Genomic DNA, 18,595 nt, shown 5'->3' with positions numbered 1-18,595 from the left:
CAGCTTTGTAACAGTGTATTTGCAGAAACTGCAAGAGGATATTTGGAGCTCTTTGAAGCATTCGTGGGAAACGGGAATGTCTTCACATGAAAACGAGACAGAAGTGTTCTCTGAAACTGCTTTGTGTTGTATGCATTCAACTCACACAGGTGAACCTTTCTTTGGATAGAGCAGTTTGAAACACTCTATTCGTAGAATCTGCAAGTGTTCATTCGGTGGGCTTTGAGGCCTATGGTGGAATAGGAAACATCTTCACATAAAACCTAGACAGAAGCATTCTTTGAAACTTCTTTATGATGTGTGCATTCAACTCACAGAGTTGAACCTTCCTTTTCATGGAGCAGTTTGGGAAGAGCCTTTGTGCAGCCTCTGCAAGTGGATATTTGGAGCTCTTTCAGGCCTTCGTTAGAAACGGGAATATCTTCCCATAAAAACTGGACAGAAGCATTCTCACAAACTGCTTTGTGATGTGTGTGTTCAACTCACAGAGTGGAACCTTTCCTGTGCTAGAGCAGTTTTGAAACACTCTTTTTGTAGAATCTGCAAGTGTTCGTTTGGGGCGCTTTGAGGCCTATGGTGGAAAAGGAAATATCTTCACATAGAAACGAGACAGAAGCCTTCTCAGAAACCACTTTATGATGTGTGCATTCAACTCAGAGAGATAAGCCTTCCTTTTGATAGAGCAGTTTTGAAACTCTGTTTTTGCAGAATCTGCAAGTGGATATTTGGAGCCCTTTCAGGCCTTCGTTGGAAACGGGAATATCTTCACATGAAAACGAAACAGAAGCGTTCTGTGAAACTGCTTTGTGTAGTATGAATCCAACTCACAGAGTTGAACACTTCTTTTGAAGGAGCAGTTTTGAAACACTCTTTTGGTAGAATCTGCAATTGTTCATTAGGAGCGCTTTGAGGCCTATGGTGGAAGACTAAATACCTTCCCATAATATCCAGACACAAGCATTCTCTGAAAGTTCTTTACGATGTGTGCTTTCAACTCACAGTGTTCCACCTTTCTTTTGAAAGAGCAGTTTTGAAACACTCTTTTTAAAGTTTCTGCAAGTGGATATTTGGAGCTCTTTCGGGCCTTGGTTGGAAACGTGAATATCTTCACACAAAAACTAGACAGAAGCATTCTCAGAAACTGCTTTGTGTTGTGTGCGCTCAACACACAGAGTTGAACCCTGCTTTTGATAGAGCACTTTAGAAACACTCTCTTTGCAGAATTTGCAAGTGTTCATTTGGAGCGCTTTGAAGCGTACGGTGGAAAAGGAAACAACTTCACATAAAAACTAAACAGAAGCACTCTAAGAAACAGCTTTCTGATGTGTGCATTCAACTAACAGAGTGGAACCTTCCTTTGGATAGAGCAGCTTTGTAACAGTGTATTTGCAGAAACTGCAAGAGGATATTTGGAGCTCTTTGAAGCATTCGTGGGAAACGGGAATGTCTTCACATGAAAACGAGACAGAAGTGTTCTCTGAAACTGCTTTGTGTTGTATGCATTCAACTCACACAGGTGAACCTTTCTTTGGATAGAGCAGTTTGAAACACTCTATTCGTAGAATCTGCAAGTGTTCATTCGGTGGGCTTTGAGGCCTATGGTGGAATAGGAAACATCTTCACGTAAAACCTAGACAGAAGCATTCTTTGAAACTTCTTTATGATGTGTGCATTCAACTCACAGAGTTGAACCTTCCTTTTCATGGAGCAGTTTGGGAAGAGCCTTTGTGCAGCCTCTGCAAGTGGATATTTGGAGCTCTTTCAGGCCTTCGTTAGAAACGGGAATATCTTCCCATAAAAACTGGACAGAAGCATTCTCACAAACTGCTTTGTGATGTGTGTGTTCAACTCACAGAGTGGAACCTTTCCTGTGCTAGAGCAGTTTTGAAACACTCTTTTTGTAGAATCTGCAAGTGTTCGTTTGGGGCGCTTTGAGGCCTATGGTGGAAAAGGAAATATCTTCACATAGAAACGAGACAGAAGCCTTCTCAGAAACCACTTTATGATGTGTGCATTCAACTCAGAGAGATAAGCCTTCCTTTTGATAGAGCAGTTTTGAAACTCTGTTTTTGCAGAATCTGCAAGTGGATATTTGGAGCCCTTTCAGGCCTTCGTTGGAAACGGGAATATCTTCACATGAAAACGAAACAGAAGCGTTCTGTGAAACTGCTTTGTGTAGTATGAATCCAACTCACAGAGTTGAACACTTCTTTTGAAGGAGCAGTTTTGAAACACTCTTTTGGTAGAATCTGCAATTGTTCATTAGGAGCGCTTTGAGGCCTATGGTGGAAGACTAAATACCTTCCCATAATATCCAGACACAAGCATTCTCTGAAAGTTCTTTACGATGTGTGCTTTCAACTCACAGTGTTCCACCTTTCTTTTGAAAGAGCAGTTTTGAAACACTCTTTTTAAAGTTTCTGCAAGTGGATATTTGGAGCTCTTTCGGGCCTTGGTTGGAAAGGTGAATATCTTCACACAAAAACTAGACAGAAGCATTCTCAGAAACTGCTTTGTGTTGTGTGCGCTCAACACACAGAGTTGAACCCTGCTTTTGATAGAGCACTTTAGAAACACTCTCTTTGCAGAATTTGCAAGTGTTCATTTGGAGCGCTTTGAAGCGTACGGTGGAAAAGGAAACAACTTCACATAAAAACTAAACAGAAGCACTCTAAGAAACAGCTTTCTGATGTGTGCATTCAACTAACAGAGTGGAACCCTCCTTTGGATAGAGCAGCTTTGTAACAGTGTATTTGCAGAAACTGCAAGAGGATATTTGGAGCTCTTTGAAGCGTTCGTGGGAAACGGGACTGTCTTCACATGAAAACGAGACAGAAGTGTTCTCTGAAACTGCTTTGTGTTGTATGCATTCAACTCACACAGGTGAACCTTTCTTTGGATAGAGCAGTTTGAAACACTCTTTTCGTAGAATCTGCAAGTGTTCATTCTGTGGGCTTTGAGGCCTATGGTGGAATAGGAAACATCTTCACGTAAAACCTAGACAGAAGCATTCTTTGAAACTTCTTTATGATGTGTGCATTCAACTCACAGAGTTGAACCTTCCTTTTCATGGAGCAGTTTGGGAAGAGCCTTTGTGCAGCCTCTGCAAGTGGATATTTGGAGCTCTTTCAGGCCTTCGTTAGAAACGGGAATATCTTCCCATAAAAACTGGACAGAAGCATTCTCACAAACTGCTTTGTGATGTGTGTGTTCAACTCATAGAGTGGAACCTTTCCTGTGCTAGAGCAGTTTTGAAACACTCTTTTTGTAGAATCTGCAAGTGTTCGTTTGGAGCGCTTTGAGGCCTATGGTGGAAAAGGAAATATCTTCACATAGAAACGAGACAGAAGCCTTCTCAGAAACCTCTTTATGATGTGTGCATTCAACTCAGAGAGATAAGCCTTCCTTTTGATAGAGCAGTTTTGAAACTCTGTTTTTGCAGAATCTGCAAGTGGATATTTGGAGCCCTTTCAGGCCTTCGTTGGAAACGGGAATATCTTCACATGAAAACGAAACAGAAGCGTTCTGTGAAACTGCTTTGTGTAGTATGAATCCAACTCACAGAGTTGAACACTTCTTTTGAAGGAGCAGTTTTGAAAAACTCTTTTGGTAGAATCTGCAATTGTTCATTAGGAGCGCTTTGAGGCCTATGGTGGAAGACTAAATACCTTCCCATAATATCCAGACACAAGCATTCTCTGAAAGTTCTTTACGATGTGTGCTTTCAACTCACAGTGTTCCACCTTTCTTTTGAAAGAGCAGTTTTGAAACACTCTTTTTAAAGTTTCTGCAAGTGGATATTTGGAGCTCTTTCGGGCCTTGGTTGGAAAGGTGAATATCTTCACACAAAAACTAGACAGAAGCATTCTCAGAAACTGCTTTGTGTTGTGTGCGCTCAACACACAGAGTTGAACCCTGCTTTTGATAGAGCACTTTAGAAACACTCTCTTTGCAGAATTTGCAAGTGTTCATTTGGAGCGCTTTGAAGCGTACGGTGGAAAAGGAAACAACTTCACATAAAAACTAAACAGAAGCACTCTAAGAAACAGCTTTCTGATGTGTGCATTCAACTAACAGAGTGGAACCCTCCTTTGGATAGAGCAGCTTTGTAACAGTGTATTTGCAGAAACTGCAAGAGGATATTTGGAGCTCTTTGAAGCGTTCGTGGGAAACGGGACTGTCTTCACATGAAAACGAGACAGAAGTGTTCTCTGAAACTGCTTTGTGTTGTATGCATTCAACTCACACAGGTGAACCTTTCTTTGGATAGAGCAGTTTGAAACAATCTTTTCGTAGAATCTGCAAGTGTTCATTCGGTGGGCTTTGAGGCCTATGGTGGAATAGGAAACATCTTCACGTAAAACCTAGACAGAAGCATTCTTTGAAACTTCTTTATGATGTGTGCATTCAACTCACAGAGTTGAACCTTCCTTTTCATGGAGCAGTTTCGGAAGAGCCTTTGTGCAGCCTCTGCAAGTGGATATTTGGAGCTCTTTCAGGCCTTCGTTAGAAACGGGAATATCTTCCCATAAAAACTGGACAGAAGCATTCTCACAAACTGCTTTGTGATGTGTGTGTTCAACTCACAGAGTGGAACCTTTCCTGTGCTAGAGCAGTTTTGAAACACTCTTTTTGTAGAATCTGCAAGTGTTCGTTTGGAGCGCTTTGAGGCCTATGGTGGAAAAGGAAATATCTTCACATAGAAATGAGACAGAAGCCTTCTCAGAAACCTCTTTATGATGTGTGCATTCAACTCAGAGAGATAAGCCTTCCTTTTGATAGAGCAGTTTTGAAACTCTGTTTTTGCAGAATCTGCAAGTGGATATTTGGAGCCCTTTCAGGCCTTCGTTGGAAACGGGAATATCTTCACATGAAAACGAAACAGAAGCGTTCTGTGAAACTGCTTTGTGTAGTATGAATCCAACTCACAGAGTTGAACACTTCTTTTGAAGGAGCAGTTTTGAAACACTCTTTTGGTAGAATCTGCAATTGTTCATTAGGAGCGCTTTGAGGCCTATGGTGGAAGACTAAATACCTTCCCATAATATCCAGACACAAGCATTCTCTGAAAGTTCTTTACGATGTGTGCTTTCAACTCACAGTGTTCCACCTTTCTTTTGAAAGAGCAGTTTTGAAACACTCTTTTTAAAGTTTCTGCAAGTGGATATTTGGAGCTCTTTCGGGCCTTGGTTGGAAAGGTGAATATCTTCACACAAAAACTAGACAGAAGCATTCTCAGAAACTGCTTTGTGTTGTGTGCGCTCAACACACAGAGTTGAACCCTGCTTTTGATAGAGCACTTTAGAAACACTCTCTTTGCAGAATTTGCAAGTGTTCATTTGGAGCGCTTTGAAGCGTACGGTGGAAAAGGAAACAACTTCACATAAAAACTAAACAGAAGCACTCTAAGAAACAGCTTTCTGATGTGTGCATTCAACTAACAGAGTGGAACCCTCCTTTGGATGGAGCAGCTTTGTAACAGTGTATTTGCAGAAACTGCAAGAGGATATTTGGAGCTCTTTGAAGCGTTCGTGGGAAACGGGACTGTCTTCACATGAAAACGAGACAGAAGTGTTCTCTGAAACTGCTTTGTGTTGTATGCATTCAACTCACACAGGTGAACCTTTCTTTGGATAGAGCAGTTTGAAACACTCTTTTCGTAGAATCTGCAAGTGTTCATTCGGTGGGCTTTGAGGCCTATGGTGGAATAGGAAACATCTTCACGTAAAACCTAGACAGAAGCATTCTTTGAAACTTCTTTATGATGTGTGCATTCAACTCACAGAGTTGAACCTTCCTTTTCATGGAGCAGTTTGGGAAGAGCCTTTGTGCAGCCTCTGCAAGTGGATATTTGGAGCTCTTTCAGGCCTTCGTTAGAAACGGGAATATCTTCCCATAAAAACTGGACAGAAGCATTCTCACAAACTGCTTTGTGATGTGTGTGTTCAACTCACAGAGTGGAACCTTTCCTGTGCTAGAGCAGTTTTGAAACACTCTTTTTGTAGAATCTGCAAGTGTTCGTTTGGAGCGCTTTGAGGCCTATGGTGGAAAAGGAAATATCTTCACATAGAAACGAGACAGAAGCCTTCTCAGAAACCTCTTTATGATGTGTGCATTCAACTCAGAGAGATAAGCCTTCCTTTTGATAGAGCAGTTTTGAAACTCTGTTTTTGCAGAATCTGCAAGTGGATATTTGGAGCCCTTTCAGGCCTTCGTTGGAAACGGGAATATCTTCACATGAAAACGAAACAGAAGCGTTCTGTGAAACTGCTTTGTGTAGTATGAATCCAACTCACAGAGTTGAACACTTCTTTTGAAGGAGCAGTTTTGAAACACTCTTTTGGTAGAATCTGCAATTGTTCATTAGGAGCGCTTTGAGGCCTATGGTGGAAGACTAAATACCTTCCCATAATATCCAGACACAAGCATTCTCTGAAAGTTCTTTACGATGTGTGCTTTCAACTCACAGTGTTCCACCTTTCTTTTGAAAGAGCAGTTTTGAAACACTCTTTTTAAAGTTTCTGCAAGTGGATATTTGGAGCTCTTTCGGGCCTTGGTTGGAAAGGTGAATATCTTCACACAAAAACTAGACAGAAGCATTCTCAGAAACTGCTTTGTGTTGTGTGCGCTCAACACACAGAGTTGAACCCTGCTTTTGATAGAGCACTTTAGAAACACTCTCTTTGCAGAATTTGCAAGTGTTCATTTGGAGCGCTTTGAAGCGTACGGTGGAAAAGGAAACAACTTCACATAAAAACTAAACAGAAGCACTCTAAGAAACAGCTTTCTGATGTGTGCATTCAACTAACAGAGTGGAACCTTCCTTTGGATAGAGCAGCTTTGTAACAGTGTATTTGCAGAAACTGCAAGAGGATATTTGGAGCTCTTTGAAGCGTTCGTGGGAAACGGGACTGTCTTCACATGAAAACGAGACAGAAGTGTTCTCTGAAACTGCTTTGTGTTGTATGCATTCAACTCACACAGGTGAACCTTTCTTTTTATAGAGCAGTTTGAAACACTCTTTTCGTAGAATCTGCAAGTGTTCATTCGGTGGGCTTTGAGGCCTATGGTGGAATAGGAAACATCTTCACGTAAAACCTAGACAGAAGCATTCTTTGAAACTTCTTTATGATGTGTGCATTCAACTCACAGAGTTGAACCTTCCTTTTCATGGAGCAGTTTGGGAAGAGCCTTTGTGCAGCCTCTGCAAGTGGATATTTGGAGCTCTTTCAGGCCTTCGTTAGAAACGGGAATATCTTCCCATAAAAACTGGACAGAAGCATTCTCACAAACTGCTTTGTGATGTGTGTGTTCAACTCACAGAGTGGAACCTTTCCTGTGCTAGAGCAGTTTTGAAACACTCTTTTTGTAGAATCTGCAAGTGTTCGTTTGGAGCGCTTTGAGGCCTATGGTGGAAAAGGAAATATCTTCACATAGAAACGAGACAGAAGCCTTCTCAGAAACCTCTTTATGATGTGTGCATTCAACTCAGAGAGATAAGCCTTCCTTTTGATAGAGCAGTTTTGAAACTCTGTTTTTGCAGAATCTGCAAGTGGATATTTGGAGCCCTTTCAGGCCTTCGTTGGAAACGGGAATATCTTCACATGAAAACGAAACAGAAGCGTTCTGTGAAACTGCTTTGTGTAGTATGAATCCAACTCACAGAGTTGAACACTTCTTTTGAAGGAGCAGTTTTGAAACACTCTTTTGGTAGAATCTGCAATTGTTCATTAGGAGCGCTTTGAGGCCTATGGTGGAAGACTAAATACCTTCCCATAATATCCAGACACAAGCATTCTCTGAAAGTTCTTTACGATGTGTGCTTTCAACTCGCAGTGTTCCACCTTTCTTTTGAAAGAGCAGTTTTGAAACACTCTTTTTAAAGTTTCTGCAAGTGGATATTTGGAGCTCTTTCGGGCCTTGGTTGGAAAGGTGAATATCTTCACACAAAAACTAGACAGAAGCATTCTCAGAAACTGCTTTGTGTTGTGTGCGCTCAACACACAGAGTTGAACCCTGCTTTTGATAGAGCACTTTAGAAACACTCTCTTTGCAGAATTTGCAAGTGTTCATTTGGAGCGCTTTGAAGCGTACGGTGGAAAAGGAAACAACTTCACATAAAAACTAAACAGAAGCACTCTAAGAAACAGCTTTCTGATGTGTGCATTCAACTAACAGAGTGGAACCCTCCTTTGGATAGAGCAGCTTTGTAACAGTGTATTTGCAGAAACTGCAAGAGGATATTTGGAGCTCTTTGAAGCGTTCGTGGGAAACGGGACTGTCTTCACATGAAAACGAGACAGAAGTGTTCTCTGAAACTGCTTTGTGTTGTATGCATTCAACTCACACAGGTGAACCTTTCTTTGGATAGAGCAGTTTGAAACACTCTTTTCGTAGAATCTGCAAGTGTTCATTCGGTGGGCTTTGAGGCCTATGGTGGAATAGGAAACATCTTCACGTAAAACCTAGACAGAAGCATTCTTTGAAACTTCTTTATGATGTGTGCATTCAACTCACAGAGTTGAACCTTCCTTTTCATGGAGCAGTTTCGGAAGAGCCTTTGTGCAGCCTCTGCAAGTGGATATTTGGAGCTCTTTCAGGCCTTCGTTAGAAACGGGAATATCTTCCCATAAAAACTGGACAGAAGCATTCTCACAAACTGCTTTGTGATGTGTGTGTTCAACTCACAGAGTGGAACCTTTCCTGTGCTAGAGCAGTTTTGAAACACTCTTTTTGTAGAATTTGCAAGTGTTCGTTTGGAGCGCTTTGAGGCCTATGGTGGAAAAGGAAATATCTTCACATAGAAACGAGACAGAAGCCTTCTCAGAAACCTCTTTATGATGTGTGCATTCAACTCAGAGAGATAAGCCTTCCTTTTGATAGAGCAGTTTTGAAACTCTGTTTTTGCAGAATCTGCAAGTGGATATTTGGAGCCCTTTCAGGCCTTCGTTGGAAACGGGAATATCTTCACATGAAAACGAAACAGAAGCGTTCTGTGAAACTGCTTTGTGTAGTATGAATCCAACTCACAGAGTTGAACACTTCTTTTGAAGGAGCAGTTTTGAAACACTCTTTTGGTAGAATCTGCAATTGTTCATTAGGAGCGCTTTGAGGCCTATGGTGGAAGACTAAATACCTTCCCATAATATCCAGACACAAGCATTCTCTGAAAGTTCTTTACGATGTGTGCTTTCAACTCACAGTGTTCCACCTTTCTTTTGAAAGAGCAGTTTTGAAACACTCTTTTTAAAGTTTCTGCAAGTGGATATTTGGAGCTCTTTCGGGCCTTGGTTGGAAAGGTGAATATCTTCACACAAAAACTAGACAGAAGCATTCTCAGAAACTGCTTTGTGTTGTGTGCGCTCAACACACAGAGTTGAACCCTGCTTTTGATAGAGCACTTTAGAAACACTCTCTTTGCAGAATTTGCAAGTGTTCATTTGGAGCGCTTTGAAGCGTACGGTGGAAAAGGAAACAACTTCACATAAAAACTAAACAGAAGCACTCTAAGAAACAGCTTTCTGATGTGTGCATTCAACTAACAGAGTGGAACCCTCCTTTGGATAGAGCAGCTTTGTAACAGTGTATTTGCAGAAACTGCAAGAGGATATTTGGAGCTCTTTGAAGCGTTCGTGGGAAACGGGACTGTCTTCACATGAAAACGAGACAGAAGTGTTCTCTGAAACTGCTTTGTGTTGTATGCATTCAACTCACACAGGTGAACCTTTCTTTGGATAGAGCAGTTTGAAACACTCTTTTCGTAGAATCTGCAAGTGTTCATTCGGTGGGCTTTGAGGCCTATGGTGGAATAGGAAACATCTTCACGTAAAACCTAGACAGAAGCATTCTTTGAAACTTCTTTATGATGTGTGCATTCAACTCACAGAGTTGAACCTTCCTTTTCATGGAGCAGTTTGGGAAGAGCCTTTGTGCAGCCTCTGCAAGTGGATATTTGGAGCTCTTTCAGGCCTTCGTTAGAAACGGGAATATCTTCCCATAAAAACTGGACAGAAGCATTCTCACAAACTGCTTTGTGATGTGTGTGTTCAACTCACAGAGTGGAACCGTTCCTGTGCTAGAGCAGTTTTGAAACACTCTTTTTGTAGAATCTGCAAGTGTTCGTTTGGAGCGCTTTGAGGCCTATGGTGGAAAAGGAAATATCTTCACATAGAAACGAGACAGAAGCCTTCTCAGAAACCTCTTTATGATGTGTGCATTCAACTCAGAGAGATAAGCCTTCCTTTTGATAGAGCAGTTTTGAAACTCTGTTTTTGCAGAATCTGCAAGTGGATATTTGGAGCCCTTTCAGGCCTTCGTTGGAAACGGGAATATCTTCACATGAAAACGAAACAGAAGCGTTCTGTGAAACTGCTTTGTGTAGTATGAATCCAACTCACAGAGTTGAACACTTCTTTTGAAGGAGCAGTTTTGAAACACTCTTTTGGTAGAATCTGCAATTGTTCATTAGGAGCGCTTTGAGGCCTATGGTGGAAGACTAAATACCTTCCCATAATATCCAGACACAAGCATTCTCTGAAAGTTCTTTACGATGTGTGCTTTCAACTCACAGTGTTCCACCTTTCTTTTGAAAGAGCAGTTTTGAAACACTCTTTTTAAAGTTTCTGCAAGTGGATATTTGGAGCTCTTTCGGGCCTTGGTTGCAAAGGTGAATATCTTCACACAAAAACTAGACAGAAGCATTCTCAGAAACTGCTTTGTGTTGTGTGCGCTCAACACACAGAGTTGAACCCTGCTTTTGATAGAGCACTTTAGAAACACTCTCTTTGCAGAATTTGCAAGTGTTCATTTGGAGCGCTTTGAAGCGTACGGTGGAAAAGGAAACAACTTCACATAAAAACTAAACAGAAGCACTCTAAGAAACAGCTTTCTGATGTGTGCATTCAACTAACAGAGTGGAACCCTCCTTTGGATAGAGCAGCTTTGTAACAGTGTATTTGCAGAAACTGCAAGAGGATATTTGGAGCTCTTTGAAGCGTTCGTGGGAAATGGGACTGTCTTCACATGAAAACGAGACAGAAGTGTTCTCTGAAACTGCTTTGTGTTGTATGCATTCAACTCACACAGGTGAACCTTTCTTTTTCTAGAGCAGTTTGAAACACTCTTTTCGTAGAATCTGCAAGTGTTCATTCGGTGGGCTTTGAGGCCTATGGTGGAATAGGAAACATCTTCACATAAAACCTAGACAGAAGCATTCTTTGAAACTTCTTTATGATGTGTGCATTCAACTCACAGAGTTGAACCTTCCTTTTCATGGAGCAGTTTGGGAAGAGCCTTTGTGCAGCCTCTGCAAGTGGATATTTGGAGCTCTTTCAGGCCTTCGTTAGAAACGGGAATATCTTCCCATAAAAACTGGACAGAAGCATTCTCACAAACTGCTTTGTGATGTGTGTGTTCAACTCACAGAGTGGAACCTTTCCTGTGCTAGAGCAGTTTTGAAACACTCTTTTTGTAGAATCTGCAAGTGTTCGTTTGGAGCGCTTTGAGGCCTATGGTGGAAAAGGAAATATCTTCACATAGAAACGAGACAGAAGCCTTCTCAGAAACCTCTTTATGATGTGTGCATTCAACTCAGAGAGATAAGCCTTCCTTTTGATAGAGCAGTTTTGAAACTCTGTTTTTGCAGAATCTGCAAGTGGATATTTGGAGCCCTTTCAGGCCTTCGTTGGAAACGGGAATATCTTCACATGAAAACGAAACAGAAGCGTTCTGTGAAACTGCTTTGTGTAGTATGAATCCAACTCACAGAGTTGAACACTTCTTTTGAAGGAGCAGTTTTGAAACACTCTTTTGGTAGAATCTGCAATTGTTCATTAGGAGCGCTTTGAGGCCTATGGTGGAAGACTAAATACCTTCCCATAATATCCAGACACAAGCATTCTCTGAAAGTTCTTTACGATGTGTGCTTTCAACTCACAGTGTTCCACCTTTCTTTTGAAAGAGCAGTTTTGAAACACTCTTTTTAAAGTTTCTGCAAGTGGATATTTGGAGCTCTTTCGGGCCTTGGTTGGAAAGGTGAATATCTTCACACAAAAACTAGACAGAAGCATTCTCAGAAACTGCTTTGTGTTGTGTGCGCTCAACACACAGAGTTGAACCCTGCTTTTGATAGAGCACTTTAGAAACACTCTCTTTGCAGAATTTGCAAGTGTTCATTTGGAGCGCTTTGAAGCGTACGGTGGAAAAGGAAACAACTTCACATAAAAACTAAACAGAAGCACTCTAAGAAACAGCTTTCTGATGTGTGCATTCAACTAACAGAGTGGAACCCTCCTTTGGATAGAGCAGCTTTGTAACAGTGTATTTGCAGAAACTGCAAGAGGATATTTGGAGCTCTTTGAAGCGTTCGTGGGAAACGGGACTGTCTTCACATGAAAACGAGACAGAAGTGTTCTCTGAAACTGCTTTGTGTTGTATGCATTCAACTCACACAGGTGAACCTTTCTTTGGATAGAGCAGTTTGAAACACTCTTTTCGTAGAATCTGCAAGTGTTCATTCGGTGGGCTTTGAGGCCTATGGTGGAATAGGAAACATCTTCACATAAAACCTAGACAGAAGCATTCTTTGAAACTTCTTTATGATGTGTGCATTCAACTCACAGAGTTGAACCTTCCTTTTCATGGAGCAGTTTGGGAAGAGCCTTTGTGCAGCCTCTGCAAGTGGATATTTGGAGCTCTTTCAGGCCTTCGTTAGAAACGGGAATATCTTCCCATAAAAACTGGACAGAAGCATTCTCACAAACTGCTTTGTGATGTGTGTGTTCAACTCACAGAGTGGAACCTTTCCTGTGCTAGAGCAGTTTTGAAACACTCTTTTTGTAGAATCTGCAAGTGTTCGTTTGGAGCGCTTTGAGGCCTATGGTGGAAAAGGAAATATCTTCACATAGAAACGAGACAGAAGCCTTCTCAGAAACCTCTTTATGATGTGTGCATTCAACTCAGAGAGATAAGCCTTCCTTTTGATAGAGCAGTTTTGAAACTCTGTTTTTGCAGAATCTGCAAGTGGATATTTGGAGCCCTTTCAGGCCTTCGTTGGCAACGGGAATATCTTCACATGAAAACGAAACAGAAGCGTTCTGTGAAACTGCTTTGTGTAGTATGAATCCAACTCACAGAGTTGAACACTTCTTTTGAAGGAGCAGTTTTGAAACACTCTTTTGGTAGAATCTGCAATTGTTCATTAGGAGCGCTTTGAGGCCTATGGTGGAAGACTAAATACCTTCCCATAATATCCAGACACAAGCATTCTCTGAAAGTTCTTTACGATGTGTGCTTTCAACTCATAGTGTTCCACCTTTCTTTTGAAAGAGCAGTTTTGAAACACTCTTTTTAAAGTTTCTGCAAGTGGATATTTGGAGCTCTTTCGGGCCTTGGTTGGAAAGGTGAATATCTTCACACAAAAACTAGACAGAAGCATTCTCAGAAACTGCTTTGTGTTGTGTGCGCTCAACACACAGAGTTGAACCCTGCTTTTGATAGAGCACTTTAGAAACACTCTCTTTGCAGAATTTGCAAGTGTTTATTTGGAGCGCTTTGAAGCGTACGGTGGAAAAGGAAACAACTTCACATAAAAACTAAACAGAAGCACTCTAAGAAACAGCTTTCTGATGTGTGCATTCAACTAACAGAGTGGAACCTTCCTTTGGATAGAGCAGCTTTGTAACAGTGTATTTGCAGAAACTGCAAGAGGATATTTGGAGCTCTTTGAAGCGTTCGTGGGAAACGGCACTGTCTTCACATAAAAACGAGACAGAAGTGTTCTCTGAAACTGCTTTGTGTTGTATGCATTCAACTCACACAGGTGAACCTTTCTTTGGATAGAGCAGTTTGAAACACTCTTTTCGTAGAATCTGCAAGTGTTCATTCGGTGGGCTTTGAGGCCTATGGTGGAATAGGAAACATCTTCACATAAAACCTAGACAGAAGCATTCTTTGAAACTTCTTTATGATGTGTGCATTCAACTCACAGAGTTGAACCTTCCTTTTCATGGAGCAGTTTGGGAAGAGCCTTTGTGCAGCCTCTGCAAGTGGATATTTGGAGCTCTTTCAGGCCTTCGTTAGAAACGGGAATATCTTCCCATAAAAACTGGACAGAAGCATTCTCACAAACTGCTTTGTGATGTGTGTGTTCAACTCACAGAGTGGAACCTTTCCTGTGCTAGAGCAGTTTTGAAACACTCTTTTTGTAGAATCTGCAAGTGTTCGTTTGGAGCGCTTTGAGGCCTATGGTGGAAAAGGAAATATCTTCACATAGAAACGAGACAGAAGCCTTCTCAGAAACCTCTTTATGATGTGTGCATTCAACTCAGAGAGATAAGCCTTCCTTTTGATAGAGCAGTTTTGAAACTCTGTTTTTGCAGAATCTGCAAGTGGATATTTGGAGCCCTTTCAGGCCTTCGTTGGAAACGGGAATATCTTCACATGAAAACGAAACAGAAGCGTTCTGTGAAACTGCTTTGTGTAGTATGAATCCAACTCACAGAGTTGAACACTTCTTTTGAAGGAGCAGTTTTGAAACACTCTTTTGGTAGAATCTGCAATTGTTCATTAGGAGCGCTTTGAGGCCTATGGTGGAAGACTAAATACCTTCCCATAATATCCAGACACAAGCATTCTCTGAAAGTTCTTTACAATGTGTGCTTTCAACTCATAGTGTTCCACCTTTCTTTTGAAAGAGCAGTTTTGAAACACTCTTTTTAAAGTTTCTGCAAGTGGATATTTGGAGCTCTTTCGGGCCTTGGTTGGAAAGGTGAATATCTTCACACAAAAACTAGACAGAAGCATTCTCAGAAACTGCTTTGTGTTGTGTGCGCTCAACACACAGAGTTGAACCCTGCTTTTGATAGAGCACTTTAGAAACACTCTCTTTGCAGAATTTGCAAGTGTTTATTTGGAGCGCTTTGAAGCGTACAGTGGAAAAGGAAACAACTTCACATAAAAACTAAACAGAAGCACTCTAAGAAACAGCTTTCTGATGTGTGCATTCAACTAACAGAGTGGAACCCTCCTTTGGATAGAGCAGCTTTGTAACAGTGTATTTGCAGAAACTGCAAGAGGATATTTGGAGCTCTTTGAAGCGTTCGTGGGAAACGGGACTGTCTTCACATGAAAACGAGACAGAAGTGTTCTCTGAAACTGCTTTGTGCTGTATGCATTCAACTCACACAGGTGAACCTTTCTTTGGATAGAGCAGTTTGAAACACTCTTTTCGTAGAATCTGCAAGTGTTCATTCGGTGGGCTTTGAGGCCTATGGTGGAATAGGAAACATCTTCACATAAAACCTAGACAGAAGCATTCTTTGAAACTTCTTTATGATGTGTGCATTCAACTGACAGAGTTGAACCTTCCTTTTCATGGAGCAGTTTGGGAAGAGCCTTTGTGCAGCCTCTGCAAGTGGATATTTGGAGCTCTTTCAGGCCTTCGTTAGAAACGGGAATATCTTCCCATAAAAACTGGACAGAAGCATTCTCACAAACTGCTTTGTGATGTGTGTGTTCAACTCACAGAGTGGAACCTTTCCTGTGCTAGAGCAGTTTTGAAACACTCTTTTTGTAGAATCTGCAAGTGTTCGTTTGGAGCGCTTTGAGGCCTATGGTGGAAAAGGAAATATCTTCACATAGAAACGAGACAGAAGCCTTCTCAGAAACCTCTTTATGATGTGTGCATTCAACTCAGAGAGATAAGCCTTCCTTTTGATAGAGCAGTTTTGAAACTCTGTTTTTGCAGAATCTGCAAGTGGATATTTGGAGCCCTTTCAGGCCTTCGTTGGAAACGGGAATATCTTCACATGAAAACGAAACAGAAGCGTTCTGTGAAACTGCTTTGTGTAGTATGAATCCAACTCACAGAGTTGAACACTTCTTTTGAAGGAGCAGTTTTGAAACACTCTTTTGGTAGAATCTGCAATTGTTCATTAGGAGCGCTTTGAGGCCTATGGTGGAAGACTAAATACCTTCCCATAATATCCAGACACAAGCATTCTCTGAAAGTTCTTTACGATGTGTGCTTTCAACTCATAGTGTTCCACATTTCTTTTGAAAGAGCAGTTTTGAAACACTCTTTTTAAAGTTTCTGCAAGTGGATATTTGGAGCTCTTTCGGGCCTTGGTTGGAAAGGTGAATATCTTCACACAAAAACTAGACAGAAGCATTCTCAGAAACTGCTTTGTGTTGTGTGCGCTCAACACACAGAGTTGAACCCTGCTTTTGATAGAGCACTTTAGAAACACTCTCTTTGCAGAATTTGCAAGTGTTTATTTGGAGCGCTTTGAAGCGTACGGTGGAAAAGGAAACAACTTCACATAAAAACTAAACAGAAGCACTCTAAGAAACAGCTTTCTGATGTGTGCATTCAACTAACAGAGTGGAACCCTCCTTTGGATAGAGCAGCTTTGTAACAGTGTATTTGCAGAAACTGCAAGAGGATATTTGGAGCTCTTTGAAGCGTTCGTGGGAAACGGGACTGTCTTCACATGAAAACGAGACAGAAGTGTTCTCTGAAACTGCTTTGTGTTGTATGCATTCAACTCACACAGGTGAACCTTTCTTTGGATAGAGCAGTTTGAAACACTCTTTTCGTAGAATCTGCAAGTGTTCATTCGGTGGGCTTTGAGGCCTATGGTGGAATAGGAAACATCTTCACATAAAACCTAGACAGAAGCATTCTTTGAAACTTCTTTATGATGTGTGCATTCAACTCACAGAGTTGAACCTTCCTTTTCATGGAGCAGTTTGGGAAGAGCCTTTGTGCAGCCTCTGCAAGTGGATATTTGGAGCTCTTTCAGGCCTTCGTTAGAAACGGGAATATCTTCCCATAAAAACTGGACAGAAGCATTCTCACAAACTGCTTTGTGATGTGTGTGTTCAACTCACAGAGTGGAACCTTTCCTGTGCTAGAGCAGTTTTGAAACACTCTTTTTGTAGAATCTGCAAGTGTTCGTTTGGAGCGCTTTGAGGCCTATGGTGGAAAAGGAAATATCTTCACATAGAAACGAGACAGAAGCCTTCTCAGAAACCTCTTTATGATGTGTGCATTCAACTCAGAGAGATAAGCCTTCCTTTTGATAGAGCAGTTTTGAAACTCTGTTTTTGCAGAATCTGCAAGTGGATATTTGGAGCCCTTTCAGGCCTTCGTTGGAAACGGGAATATCTTCACATGAAAACGAAACAGAAGCGTTCTGTGAAACTGCTTTGTGTAGTATGAATCCAACTCACAGAGTTGAACACTTCTTTTGAAGGAGCAGTTTTGAAACACTCTTTTGGTAGAATCTGCAATTGTTCATTAGGAGCGCTTTGAGGCCTATGGTGGAAGACTAAATACCTTCCCATAATATCCAGACACAAGCATTCTCTGAAAGTTCTTTACAATGTGTGCTTTCAACTCATAGTGTTCCACCTTTCTTTTGAAAGAGCAGTTTTGAAACACTCTTTTTAAAGTTTCTGCAAGTGGATATTTGGAGCTCTTTCGGGCCTTGGTTGGAAAGGTGAATATCTTCACACAAAAACTAGACAGAAGCATTCTCAGAAACTGCTTTGTGTTGTGTGCGCTCAACACACAGAGTTGAACCCTGCTTTTGATAGAGCACTTTAGAAACACTCTCTTTGCAGAATTTGCAAGTGTTTATTTGGAGCGCTTTGAAGCGTACAGTGGAAAAGGAAACAACTTCACATAAAAACTAAACAGAAGCACTCTAAGAAACAGCTTTCTGATGTGTGCATTCAACTAACAGAGTGGAACCCTCCTTTGGATAGAGCAGCTTTGTAACAGTGTATTTGCAGAAACTGCAAGAGGATATTTGGAGCTCTTTGAAGCGTTCGTGGGAAACGGGACTGTCTTCACATGAAAACGAGACAGAAGTGTTCTCTGAAACTGCTTTGTGCTGTATGCATTCAACTCACACAGGTGAACCTTTCTTTGGATAGAGCAGTTTGAAACACTCTTTTCGTAGAATCTGCAAGTGTTCATTCGGTGGGCTTTGAGGCCTATGGTGGAATAGGAAACATCTTCACATAAAACCTAGACAGAAGCATTCTTTGAAACTTCTTTATGATGTGTGCATTCAACTGACAGAGTTGAACCTTCCTTTTCATGGAGCAGTTTGGGAAGAGCCTTTGTGCAGCCTCTGCAAGTGGATATTTGGAGCTCTTTCAGGCCTTCGTTAGAAACGGGAATATCTTCCCATAAAAACTGGACAGAAGCATTCTCACAAACTGCTTTGTGATGTGTGTGTTCAACTCACAGAGTGGAACCTTTCCTGTGCTAGAGCAGTTTTGAAACACTCTTTTTGTAGAATCTGCAAGTGTTCGTTTGGAGCGCTTTGAGGCCTATGGTGGAAAAGGAAATATCTTCACATAGAAACGAGACAGAAGCCTTCTCAGAAACCTCTTTATGATGTGTGCATTCAACTCAGAGAGATAAGCCTTCCTTTTGATAGAGCAGTTTTGAAACTCTGTTTTTGCAGAATCTGCAAGTGGATATTTGGAGCCCTTTCAGGCCTTCGTTGGAAACGGGAATATCTTCACATGAAAACGAAACAGAAGCGTTCTGTGAAACTGCTTTGTGTAGTATGAATCCAAC

This window comes from Pongo abelii, chromosome X (genome assembly GCF_028885655.2).
Source record: "Pongo abelii isolate AG06213 chromosome X, NHGRI_mPonAbe1-v2.0_pri, whole genome shotgun sequence".
In the NCBI taxonomy this organism is placed as follows: domain Eukaryota; kingdom Metazoa; phylum Chordata; class Mammalia; order Primates; family Hominidae; genus Pongo; species Pongo abelii.
This window is presented reverse-complemented; position numbering follows the sequence as displayed.